The sequence below is a fragment of the Mesoplodon bidens genome (genome assembly GCF_964165515.1).
Source record: "Mesoplodon bidens genome assembly, chromosome: 2".
NCBI classification, from domain to species: domain Eukaryota; kingdom Metazoa; phylum Chordata; class Mammalia; order Artiodactyla; family Ziphiidae; genus Mesoplodon; species Mesoplodon bidens.
In genome coordinates, this window is record NC_138177.1 from 63,280,180 (window position 1) to 63,293,669 (window position 13,490).

Sequence of the window (13,490 nt, forward strand, 5' to 3'; positions counted from 1 at the left end):
GATGAGCTGGATAATAACAGACTCAAATACAGCACAAATGAAACACAGCGGAACTACCGAGAAGATTTATAAAAGGTCATCTAAGGAAATGGGGTTTTCTTTCATGTAGAGGCTGAAGTGCTTCTCTCCTTCCCTCCTAGGGCTGCAGAACACCTCAGAAGCAGTGCCAGCAGCATCATTCACTCACTTCTCTTTACTCTCCTCTTTGCTATTATTACCTATAAACATGACACAGTTTGCGCAGATGTGTTTTAAAGGCAAAGGTACTTCAGTACTTTTACAGCTTTGGAGCACGACACAGAGAACCAAAATGCATCCAAAAATTCCTCAGTTCCATCAACTTTTAATCACATTCTGTTATGGCAAGTGTACTAAAGCTGTGTGCTGACACAAGGCCTAATCTTACATAAATAAATATGAATATGTGTCTGTGTATAAAATCATTAAGGATATTGCCAAATACAAGAAGAGGAATAATATAAATGCAACTTACTTTTAAAAAGCAAAAAACATCAGAGATATAGCCTAAGAGGCGTTATCACTGATTTTCTTTTAAGTAAATTCCAACCTATGGGAACAACTAAACACAACCTAAAATTCCTCTCAATACACTGATCTCTAGAGCTGAACTTTGAGGTAAAAATCTTGTTTACGACTGGCTTAGGCAATAATGACAAGCTCTGACAAGCTTTTTCTGGTCAGGACCCCAAGCAAAGCCTACCAGAGCTGCTTGCCAACTCCCACCCATGAGACTGGGATCAGCGTCCCCGGGACTGAGGCTGTGGGCACATCCAGACAAAAGTAACCAATCATGTGGAACTAAAACTAAAGGTAAATGGGGTTAGGGAATATATAAGATCCTCAATGGCAAAATATTTCCTATTAATATTTGAAAAGAAAAATTAAGCACTTTTGAGATCTCTCTTAGGAATACCTGCTCAGCACAGAATAGCACAATTTGATGTAATACACTGTATAAAACACCTTTTTTGTCTATTTATATGAAAGGGAAAGAGAGATCAAGAAAAACTAAGTAAGGAAAGAAGGAAAAGTTTATTGAGCATGTACACTTATTAGGCATCTTTAAAAAATCTTTAGTTTAATCTCATTTTAAATTAGCTACTTTTGTAACTTATTTCTCAGACAGGCAAATACCATTATCCTCAGCTCCCAAAGAAGGGATCATTAGCCAGAATACCTTAGAAAGATGTCTTTTTCTTAAGAGTTAGTGTTTTCTATAGTGCACACGATGTCAATTTTAACCACTTTGCCAACTTCAAGATCATATAAGCTCTTGAAAATTTCTTATGACTCAAATGTTTTTAAGAAAGGGATAAATCCTCCACATATGTGCTAGAATAAACATAATAACTGAATGAAAATGGAGAGATCCTCAACATCAATACCCTCATATGAATGAAGAGTACGAATTTCTAAGAATATCTGTCTCCCCCTGCCGCGATCCAGACCTTCAGTGGACCTAGGGAAAAGGAAAACCACGTGTCTGAGAAGCTCACATCCCCATCCATTCATGGACACCACTCTCAACTAGCCCTAAATTTTGTCTTGCAATTCTAGCCTCTACATTCTCTCATGACTGTTTCAGGTCTTTCTGACTCCACTCAAACCCAAACTCCCCATTTACCCTGCCTGCAATTCCCAGCAGATGAAAGCTCGTCCTGTATCTCAGAGCAAATAGCGCTTTTGGCCAGAAGCACCCTCAAATTCTTGCCACCAAATCCACAAGTCCATTTGCCTATTTCCAGATGCATTCTTGTTTTAAGGGAATTAGAATCTTTTGCTACTTTTTATCACTTGTCCAATATCTTTTTTCCAACACTAGACTATAAGCTCCATAAAGTCAGTTGCGTTGCCTTTCTTAATCATCTCTATATCCCTGGATTCTAGCACATTTGGCAGGTACTGATTAGTCAATAAATATTTGTTGAATGAGTAAATAAAAGAAAGATTCCCTGGTTTCTCCTTTGGACTTCGATAGTTGCTTTTCTCCTTTTGAAACAATGGGAAAGCAATGGCAAGGGAAAAAAATCTGAGGATAGAGGCTCTTAGAAAGGTTGCAAGGGAAAAAAGTTTAGATAGTAGTTGTTTTCTGTGGTACCCATGACACTTTTCTCTAAACAAGCAAAGGGTTTCTGTACAAGCTACTTTTACCCACTGACACAGCAACTCTACCTACAAATATGACATGACTGTACCTCTTGTGCATCTTGATTTTAATTTTTAACATGTAAAACAAACAAACAAAAACCCTCAATTTGGCAAAGCCGAGTTCCAACATTGCTGTGACTGCAAGGTTAAAGTACCAGTGATCAGGTCCACTCTGGATTCCACATGATGATTTAAACTGGAGTCCCTCCAAATGTTAATCAAAACAGACTCCCAACTCTGACTAGACTTACAGCAAGTAAATGTTTAAATTTAAACTTAAAAGATAAAGTATCGTTTCTAATCTGTTTCATACACTGACTTTCTAACTAATGCCATACTCTTGTTCCTCTATGGATCCCTTTGGTATATGAGCTGCCAATTCCTGAAACCTCCAATGCAGACTGTCCCTATCTAAGGGAGGGGCCATGCACATTTTCAGCAGGAAATGCACATCTGACAAAGCCCAGAAATGCCACAGGAATGTAACCCATGTAAAAGCACATAAATATGCATGCACACACATGTATTCTTCAGGAGTTCTCAAAAGTTGAGAGGAATGAGAGAGAAATTTCACAAAGTAATCTAGTTAAAATTTTATTTTACCCAAGAGGTAAGTCTGAGGAGACTGCTCATCTCTCATTTCTGTTTTGAGTACAACATCACAAAATGTTTTTTTTTTTTGCGGTACGCAGGCCTCTCACTGCTGTGGCGCCTCTCACTGCTGTGGCCTCTCCCGTTGCGGAGCACAGGCTCCAGACGTGCAGGCTCAGCGGCCATGGCTCACGGGCCCAGCCGCTCTGCGGCATGTGGGATCTTCCCGGACTGGGGCACGAACCCGTGTCCCCTGCATCGGCAGGCGGACTCTCAACCACTGCGCCACCAGGGAAGCCCACAAAATGTTTTGAAAAATTAGCTTTGTATAGGCCATAACATACTTCCTACATTGCATCCCATTTTAAAAATTTCAAAAAAGCTTATAATTTCTACAGAAAGGAGTCACATGTTTATTTATTTTATGAGTATGATGACAAATTGAAATTCTAATGAGGCAATCATAGTTTAGGCATACAAAAATGGAGTCGGGTGGCCACTGAGGATCTGTTCTCAGACATGTCCCTGGGCCACTGGGAACCTGAATTTTCTCTGAACTGTATCAAACCAACCATACCTGGAACAACATCCGCCAACTGCAACTTTATGGTTTCAAGGTTGCCCCCTTGTAACTATGCAACCATTTCAGACCCCAACCAATCCTTGCTTAACAAGCACCCTTACTTCTTGCCAGCTCCAATTATAATTCTTGACAAACAACTTGCATAACTAACTGTGGCTTTGCAGGCTTTGCCTTTATAAGCTTCTTCCATTTTGTAGTCTGTATTCATGTGCTTCTTAAATCTGCGTCTCTTGGGCTATAGTCTTAGCAAACCCCAAATACGTTCCTCTTTATTGCAGTCAGGTCTCTCTTTCTGAAGTTTTGGTTAACAAATCTATATGTCTGTGTGCATTCATACTACATACATATATGCTATGTCCAGAAGAGCTTTAACCACATTGTTAGTTTCAGAGGTTTTTGAATCCTTGGACGACTGTGTGGGTAATTACCTGACCTTATTTGAAATTTCAGTGCATAAAGATTATATTTCCCTAGTACATTCCTTTCTCCTAGAACTAAACATGGGGCACCGGGAGTTACATTCTCCATGTCCATAAATAATATGATACTATATTTCCTGGTATGTATTTTAATTGTAAATATTTGATCCAGAGAATTATTATTTTAGAAAGGATGTATATCCAACTCATCCATATTTCTAGTTGGAATCACTTAAACTGCCCCAAATCACTTAAACTGTTCCTTTAAGGCCTCCAGAAAGGAATATTTCCAATCTTCATAAAACTTTCACAGAAGCTCATTGAAGTTATCAGCTTCCAAAAACATTCCCATTTCACCTGATCATGATTGATGTTCGCATCTTTTGTACACCCATGAAAACAGGCTTATGACTATTCAACCAAAGCCTCTGTAGAAAATGCCCCTTCATCTTCAGTAGTAGTAAAGGTGTTGAGGAGTCCAGGAGATGAGTAGACACAATGATAGACTTTTACTGACCACCTGTTCCCACTCCAAATGCCAGTCACTCATACATACATTGTCTCATCCTCCAAATCGCTCAGAGTTTCTACGGTGCTGCTATTGAATACCTAACTCTGGATTAGTAGACTTTTTTTGGGGGGGGCGATGTTTGTATAGGGAGATTGGGAGAAATGTGGGTAGGGAAAATTTTTTATTTCCAATTCCCAGTGGCTGAGACTAGAAAAAATCTAGTCTGTTTTTTCCCCTTGGTCCTATAGGAGCTGCACTCAGAGAGTCTAGTGTTCCATCTATCACTGGATAAGGAATTATTTTCCCATCAAAGAAAAGGTAAAACTGTTTCAAATCAAGGCTTAAACTGCAGATTGATAAAATATTAAAGTTTTAAAATTTTAGAAAAATGCATACAAACTGCAAAACTGACCAACACACAAGCTTTTGCATGAGCACTGAATGTGTCCTAAAAGAAAGAGAAACCAGTTCTAGAAAAAAAAGTTAATCACATACAAGAGGCTCTTCTTTTCTCGTGCCTCAGCGACAGCTACAAGTTGGTCATTAAATGGGCACTGGGGAAACAGAGAGGATGCGTGCTCTTTCTGAAGGAAACCCTGACGTCAGCCAAGAACTAAAATCAGTTCTGGCTTCACACTGGGACAATGTGCTTTTAATTTGGCTGTGGTTGTTTTCTCCAATGGTCAAGGAGAGTATGCTAGTGATTTGTGCTTTGGCATTTCCATTGCACACTGACAGGCGGCTCTTTTTGAACACATACTTGAGTGATTTAGACAAAGCTCTGTGTATGACTGTAGCTTCAGTAGAAATCCTAATAGTTCCTGGAAAAGCATGTGCTCACCGAGTGAGATATAGTGGCAGCAGGCATGAGTAATTAGCTTGGTGCTAACTCTGCATCAGGAATATTAATTTTGTGCTTCAAATGCTACTTTCATCTATAATCTCAAGGGATATTTATATAAACATCGATGTTTATAATACCTGTAACCTTTCTATCGGGCATGGAAGACCAAACAGAGAAGAAAACAGGTGTTTTAACCAGGTTATCACTGTTCATCACCCACAAAGCTGGTAATAATCACAGAAACAGAGATACCTGGATACTTCCTCTAATCATTTAATACATTTTTTTCTTTAAAAGCATATACAGGGCTTCCCTGGTGGCGCAGTGGTTGAGAGTCCGCCTGCCGATGCGGGGGACACGGGTTCGTGCCCTGGTCCGGGAAGATCCCAAATGCCGCGGAGGGGCTGGGCCCGTGAGCCATGGCCGCTGAGCCTGCACGTCCGGAGCCTGTGGTCCGCAATGGGAGAGGCCACAACAGTGAGAGGCCCGCGTACCACAAAAAAAAAAAAAAAAGCATATACAGTCATTACTCATCTATGTTATACAAAATTCTGTCCTAATTATGCATGTCATTTATTCAAACCTTACTTTAAGCATAAAAGATCAATTTAGATGAAAGGCCATGTGTGTACTATTATACTTTACTTATGATAAAATGTGATTAATTAAACTGCATAACTGTGGAGTTCATCTTACTTTTTTGGGGTTGCGGTCATTTTAAATTTATTTTTTTCCAAAAGAGAAAATGTTGAAATAACTTCAAAATCCTTACATGGCCCAGTGCAAACTTAAGCTGCTGTTTAAAATTATCCAAGACCCATCAGATAAGAGGAAACCACTGGAGAACCAGGAATAAACACATTCCTACTTTTTTGGGAAAAAAACCTGTACATTAAAAATTTGAAGTTTCTAACACTAGAAAACAGTACCTTTGAGCAACAGTTTTCTAGTTTATTTTTAAAATTCCAACAGAAATTATATCAGCATGAGGATAAAGTTCTAAAATGATATCGGAGGACCCTGTGCCTATTTGGATTCATTTAAAATGTAAATAAATCTCATTTACTGGCATTTTCTCCTCCTCCCCCACCCCAAAATTTTTAAAAAAGAAGAAACACACCATCTATACAAATGTCTGGTTTATGTAAAGTATGTGTGGTGTGTGCCCTGTCACCCAACATACGTTCCCCATCAGGACAGGGGCAGGACCGTCAAAACACCAAAACCCACTTGACCACAAGGAAGGGAGCTTCCAACAGGTCGGTTCCCACTGGGGAGGAGCTGTATTCTCACAGCAGAGACTTCTCCAGCCCCCATCACAGGGGCAACTGCCTGGGAGAGAGAGACCCCTAGGAGTACACGGGGGTTTTAATAGTCACGCTCTTTCTGGCCACAGGAAAAATACTACCACGATGGCTGGTGATAACCTTATAATGCAACCAAGAAAGAAAGAGAAAGGTACCCCGATGTCAGGCTCTGAGCTGGGGCTTTCCATATGCCGCATCCTTTAATCCCCAATCTAATCCCCACGCTGACTCCATGCCGGGGTCACAGCCGTTGGTCCTAAGCAGCCTTCAATATGCTACGTAATGTTCCTAAGCTTACGTGGTAAGAAATGGCACAGTGAAGGCGGGAACATAGGCGTTTCTGCTCACTACACAACACTGCACCACTTACATCTGCGTTAACTGTGACTTAGAGTATATGTCTGGATACTTGGGCTTCCCCAGGTCGATCCTCTAGAGAGGGTTTGCCCTCCCACAGTCTGTAACTTTCCATACTTTCAGACCTCTGGTTTGTTTGAGTTCAAAGAATCACCCTTCATGGCTCAGGCAGGTACACAAAGGTCCAGAGTAATTGTTTTTTCTTTTCCAAAACAAAACTTACAGAGCTATTTCTGGCTGTCCCTTGGAGCTTTAAAGTCATACACCACATGAACCACACCACATTTCTTCAAGTCTAAGTATCCCCCCAGAAATACCAGAAATTTGTTAACATAGCTCACCAAACACATACCACGGTTCCCATTTTTCACATCTAATCAGCACCAAAATCGACAGAGTATATGTATCCCACCTCCACTCTGGTTCCTCCCTGCCGTACCCCACTCCTTGCCTTGGTTAGACCTTTCTCTTCTTTGGCCTCGGTGTATGCAGAAAGCACCTTATTGGTGAGACCCCTCCCCCATCAACGGCTTCTCCACACTACAGCCAATGATCCTCTTCTACTCGGGCACCACCCTCTCCAAACAGCCTTTTCTGGTCTCTCAGTTCTCCCCTGGCCTTCTAAAGCCCCCTGTACACATTATCCTATCACTGACGCACAGTATTGTAATTTGATTCCTTGTCTGTCTCTCTGTACACCATGGGCTTCCCGGTGGCTAGCACAAACACAGCTTGACATGCCTGTCCTTAACAGGAAGAAAAAAAACTAAAAACATAGGTATGAGAAGAAGGAAGTACCCCACAGTCACTTAGTATCTCTTAATCTTTCTTAGGCTTCAGCTCTTTAATAGTTCATTTAACAAATACTTATTGAACTTATACGTTATGCCAGACGCTCTGCCAGGCACTACAAGTACAGAGATGATTAAGACACAGTGCCCTACAATATGTAAAGGAGTCAGACTGCAAACGTAATTGTAAGATGGTAAGGTAAGCACAAGGTTCTCTGAGAACACAGACTGAGAAGACAAATCATGCCTAAAGATTTGGAGAAGACTGCACAGAAACCTAGATGCCTGGGCTAACGACTGTCACACTGGTAGTTCACCAGCAAGAGACACAGGGAAGGGCATACCGTGAGACCAAAATCACCGGTCAAATCAATCAAGCCAATAACAGAGCCTTGGTGAACCAGCTCTGAAGGAGAAATGACCTGAAACATCAACCTCAATCCTATTGTTATTTTCATACATCCGGACCACCATTAAGACTCCTTTTAAATAAGCTAAACATTCAAAGATAGACACCTTCTATCAAACCATGATTATAGTAGTATTTCCCCAAACTTAGTGAAAATTATAAAATATTTTTCTATATGAATACTAGAAAGGCAATGCTGTGAGGATTGACTAAGCAAAACTTGTGGATATCAAACACCACCTTCTCTACAAATGAGAAGTAAGTGGAAGCATCTTCTGTATAAAAAAACACCCCAAAATGTTAAAAAATAATGTAGAATATATATATATGCACTCATGCTTATTTCTATTGGCTCAAATGTCTAGAGCTGCTTTGTGTCTAGAGCTTGCTTTCTTCAATCAGCAAACTCTGAGCAAACAGAATAGACAATCTGAAACACTAAACCCTTAACTGGCCTTGCCAGAGGACTTAGCAGAAGCTCGATGGAGATGGCCTCTTATTACCCCCGGTCAAGGCCTCTTTGCTGGCAAAATGTGTAACTGAATAAACAGAGAGACAAGGTCTGCTATGCCTCAGCACTCAGAAAATGATGACAGCAGGAAGAATGAAGATCTGAGGTCTCAATACTTTAAACAGGAATAATCTTTGAGGAAATCTGGCAACCTCAGTCACTGCATTTATGGGAGTGCTTTCTAGGTACTCTGATTGATACGAGTACTCTGAAGCAGGCCCACAAAGACCCAACTAGAATACGCTGTAAACCAGAGCCTCGGTCTCCAAATAAGTTAATAAGAGTCTACTGGCCTGAGAAAACAACGTATATGAAAAAGATACCAGAACCAGCTTTTGTTGAACAAAGGATTCATGGCTCTTGCAAGTGTTTATTGTCTAAACCGTACTTCCAATTACATGACAACAAACACAGTTTATGAGAAGAGACACTTACAATAACTGCCACATGACCTGCCCATCTTATCAAAGGCAAGAAAAAGATGGGCTCTCTGTTAGTGCATGAACACTTTTTATCCAAGTCTTTGATTTGTATGTGTTCAATCCATTTTCTCATGCATAATCCAGGAATCTAAGGAGTTTTATAAGTACCAAGCATAGATATACGATTTAAAGTCGCCCTACTGGGCCAGTTAAATGTTCTTGCATTACAAAGTATTCATTTCTTGAGTTCTTACATATGTGGGAAATTTATAAAACATACGAAAAGATAGTTTTTCAAACAAAGAAACATCATTCTGATCTTCTTCTGTTTTCTCCCCAGGAACAGAATTCATTTCAACCCATTTCCTTTAAACCCATTGTTTTCCTAATTTGTGCAAAGCACTGAGCAGAAGTTGGGAGGGGGTGTAAATTATGGTGATTCCCTGTAGTGGGCTGCACTCTGGGTGAGTCCAACCCTCTGAAGGGATAACAAAGGCAGGAAGTGCACAGCAAGCACCAGGCCTACCGAAATGGTTCCAAGCCAGCTCACACTGGGCCCCAGGGGAGCCTCTCCACTTTTCCCAGGCCACAGTTCTCTCCATGTAAGAAAGGCCCCCCATGTTGCCAATGTGCCTGTGCAAACTCTACTGGCCTGACCAGAGTCGGCTGGAGAAGCAACAGGTCTTTATAACTCCAGGGTTCTCAAACAGACATGTCTAACTCCCCATCACTCCTTTCTTCCAACCTTCAAATCCAACTCCCCCTGCACCACACCCCAGTTCCAACCACTACTTCCCACTGGGGGGCGCTGTGCCACTCCACGGGATGCAGTCACACATCCCTCCCACTTGACCATCCACCTCCTGACCTAGCATATTAATATGAAGTGAAGAAATATTTGGAGTCCGAGACCTAGCTCACCTTCTTAGGCACCTGCACTGACCTTCCTTGGAGACAAGCCTAAGTCTAGTTGGCTTTCCTTAAGAACTTATTTGTTTTTCAAGTATGCTTCTGTGATTGCAATTATATGGAATCAGAATTTTAGTTTCTATTACATTTTATAGACACCGATTGGCATTAAGTTATACCTACTTGCTTTTCCACCATCCTTATAATTTTGTTTCTTTTTGTTATAATCTTGTTTTTCCTTCCTGTGTCTACTTATTTCTAAATTACCATTAGACTCATTTTAATATTTTATTTGTATCAAAATTATGAATGTTACAAATATATGCCCTCAAAAAATAATAAGCAATTGGGGGAAAACTATATCTACACACACATCCAAACAGACAATATAATTCAGTGCCAGGTTGTAAATCAAGAACAAGAAAGAAGACGGGATTAATTCTCAAACTACTGGTGTTCATATTCATTTGCTTGTTGCATGCCAATAAGCATATCTCAAATATTCGCTCACTGCCAACCTAAGCAAGTCCTAAGTTAAAAGCATTGTATGCATGACTTGAGTTCTTCCAGGTATCCTGCACATTCAAGAACTTACTGTCTTAAGAGAGTTCATGGGCCTCCCTGGTGGCGCAGTGGTTGAGAGTCCGCCTGCCGATGCAGGGGATACGGGTTCGTGCCCCGGTCTGGGAGGATCCCATATGCCGCGGAGCGGCTGGGCCCGTGAGCCATGGCCGCTGGGCCTGCGCGTCCGGAGCCTGTGCTCCGCAACGGGAGAGGCCACAACAGTGAGAGGCCCGCATACCACAAAAAGAAAAAAAAAAAAAAGAGAGTTCATGAAGATCCAGAAACACCAACCATAGACTTTAGAAGAAAATACTTTCTATTTGTGAACTTAGAGCCCACTGTTTGAACATTCAAATCTTAAAAGCTAATAAATAAGGAGCTATTATTTTCTTTTTAAAATATCTCTTTTCAAATTGCCCTGGAATATTTTGTATGCCATTTACAAAATAATTATATGCTGAAAACAAAATATTAGAAAAATTTTCATGTTGAGTGACTTATTTTATCGATATTTTTCTGAATTTTACATTAAGAGACAAAAACTATGTTCATCACTTAGAATATAACACTGTATTTCTTTAAACAGGTTCCCTTGTCCTATTAAAATAGTTTTTAAGTTATAAAAAATTTATTATACCCAACTTTTGAGAAACATTATTACATAAAGACAGGTATGTGTGTGTATACACACACATTTGAACTTGAACCCTCTGATTACAACGTAAACACATACGCAGAGGTCTTATACATAAAAACGTTAAAATATTGAAAAAAGTTCCAAAAATAACTAAAATGCCATTTGCCAAACTATTTCCAGGCAGTCTCTGAGCAAAGAAAAGTGGAATTCCAGCGAAAGTTTTCCAACCAGTCTCAGTCTTCAAATAATACTAGAGATCAACAAAAATTTTCAACTAACAGATTTAGCCCGTCTGGTTTTGCGGGACTAGGGTGTTGAGAACAAAAGGCGGTAACCACACAGTTCACGTGCTGTGATGCTCTGGAGACGGACACTGCCCTCGGACCCTCACTGGCCAACAGTCTCTAAACAAACGAGGTGGCACCAAGCCTTCGCTTATCAAAATGTCTGATAAACTACTTTTCAAGCTCTTCACTGATGTGAAAGAAAATCCGTATTCATCATTCACTGCTTGGTAAAGTGTCTCAAAAAAGTATTGACAGAGCCTTAAACTGTGAATCTAGGTCCAAAACAAGTACTTGAAGACTTCAGCAAAAAGTAGTTCTTATTATTAATATCCTTGGATCGAATAGGCAAATTATTTCCTCAGAATAACATTCAATTTGATCTTTATTTTGACACAAACAATTATTCTGTCCCACGGCTGGCTGTGAAATAAACATCTTTCTCTGAGTTATTGGTAAAGGGCTAGCAAAATTCGACCACGTCATTTTCCCATCTGCCTCTCTGTGGCAACAAACTGATCTACGTGCAACACATGACTACAGCAAAGCTGTCTGTTCAAAAGAACAGAACATGCCTCTAAGAAACAATGGAGCAATTACTGAAAACGAGCACTAAAAACTGTCACCAGTATCCACAATAATAAAGCTTTAAACCCAAAAAGATGTAAAGAAAACCTAAAGTGATTCTGGTTTGGTCCCTGTGGGGCTATGAAAAACTACTGTGTATTAAACACTGATTCACCAACAACTGGAGGGAAAAAAATATAAAAAATATAAATTCCAACAATTATGATGTTAATAATAATTTCATCTGCAGGAACATTCAGGAAGTTGATTAGATGATCCTAATGGGTGATTTAAAGTGAAAGGAAAAACACCCTTAGCATAATTTAATAAGTTCTTCAGACTGAAGCATCTTCAAGAGTTTCATGAAAGACCTTCTTTAATAGCTCTTTCCAGGTCCAATTAACTTGTTAAATGCCAATTCTCATTACCTCATCAGAAATCTAAAGCCAGCCCTTTCTGATTAAATCATTAAATAACCATTAACAGCACAATGTCTAGTACGTATTTATGGACAGTCCAACACAGATAACCAGCTTGTAATTTTTCATGCCAATAGAATAGAAAAACTGGAGTTTTTCTCCAGTTAATTAAAAAAATCATAAATTTGTCTTCAATTTTGGGATGCACTAGGTTACATTTACCTAACATGTCATCCTTCCTAACTGTTTAGATTAGCATAACCTTTTTGTAGACCCTCAATACACAGTGCAGAAATGTTGATTAACAGTTCATTTACATGAAAACCCAGGTTGGTACTGAAGAAATCAGAAGGCACTTGTCAAGTGTGAGCTGCCATACCTGCCAGTGTGATGAGTAAAGTCACCCCACTTATGAGTCACTCAAATGTCTGCAGACTTCTCTGCTGGGCAAGCACTACACTGACAAGGAATGCCAGCGTCAATCCTATATTAACAGTCACTGTCTCCACAAATCTGCCTGCAACCTTCGCTTCCCCACCTCCCAGGCTGCGTGCTGCCCCTGAGGACTGGACAAGCCTGGCTCAAGGGACCAACAAGCACACCCAGGAGTCTGGTCCAAAGTTCAAGGTTGTGGGACTTCCCTGGTGGTCCAGTGGGTAAGACTCTGTGCTCCCAATGCAGGGGGCCGGGGTTCGATCCCTGATCAGGGAACTAGATCCCGCATGCATGCTGCAACTAAGAGTTCACGTGCTGCAATGAAGAGCCCAAACGCCGCAACTAAGACTCAGCACAGCCAAACAAACAAACAAACAAAAAAACTAGTAAAAAAAAAAACAAAGTTCAAGGTTGTGCCCACCCTCCCAAGACAGAGGACACCTACCCACTGGACTGTGAACAGGTCAGCTCTGCTGCATCCTCTTTCCTTGGACTTTGATTTCTTGTGTTTGTGAGTAACCTCAGACACTGACCCTCTGTGAGGCTGACTCTGAATCCACAGAGGAGGATCCACAGGTACTCAAACCTCCTTTGCTTACAGTGTCATACACAGAACACTTCTAGTCTCTGTGTACCTATTTTATCCCCATGAAGCCTTACAGATATTATCATTGAGAAAACAAAATAAAACAAGATCAATAAAAAGTACTATTTAACTTACACTGTAGGTCACTATGCTGAATGAAGCAAAGGAATTATTA

At 40.4% G+C, this 13,490-nt stretch overlaps 1 protein-coding gene across 2 annotated transcripts in view; it reads right to left on the reverse strand.

The window, feature by feature from the left end:
- Positions 1-13,490, reverse strand: part of SMYD3 (SET and MYND domain containing 3) — a 754,146-nt gene that overhangs the window by 322,620 nt on the left and 418,036 nt on the right. The gene's annotated exons all lie outside the window — the stretch shown is intronic.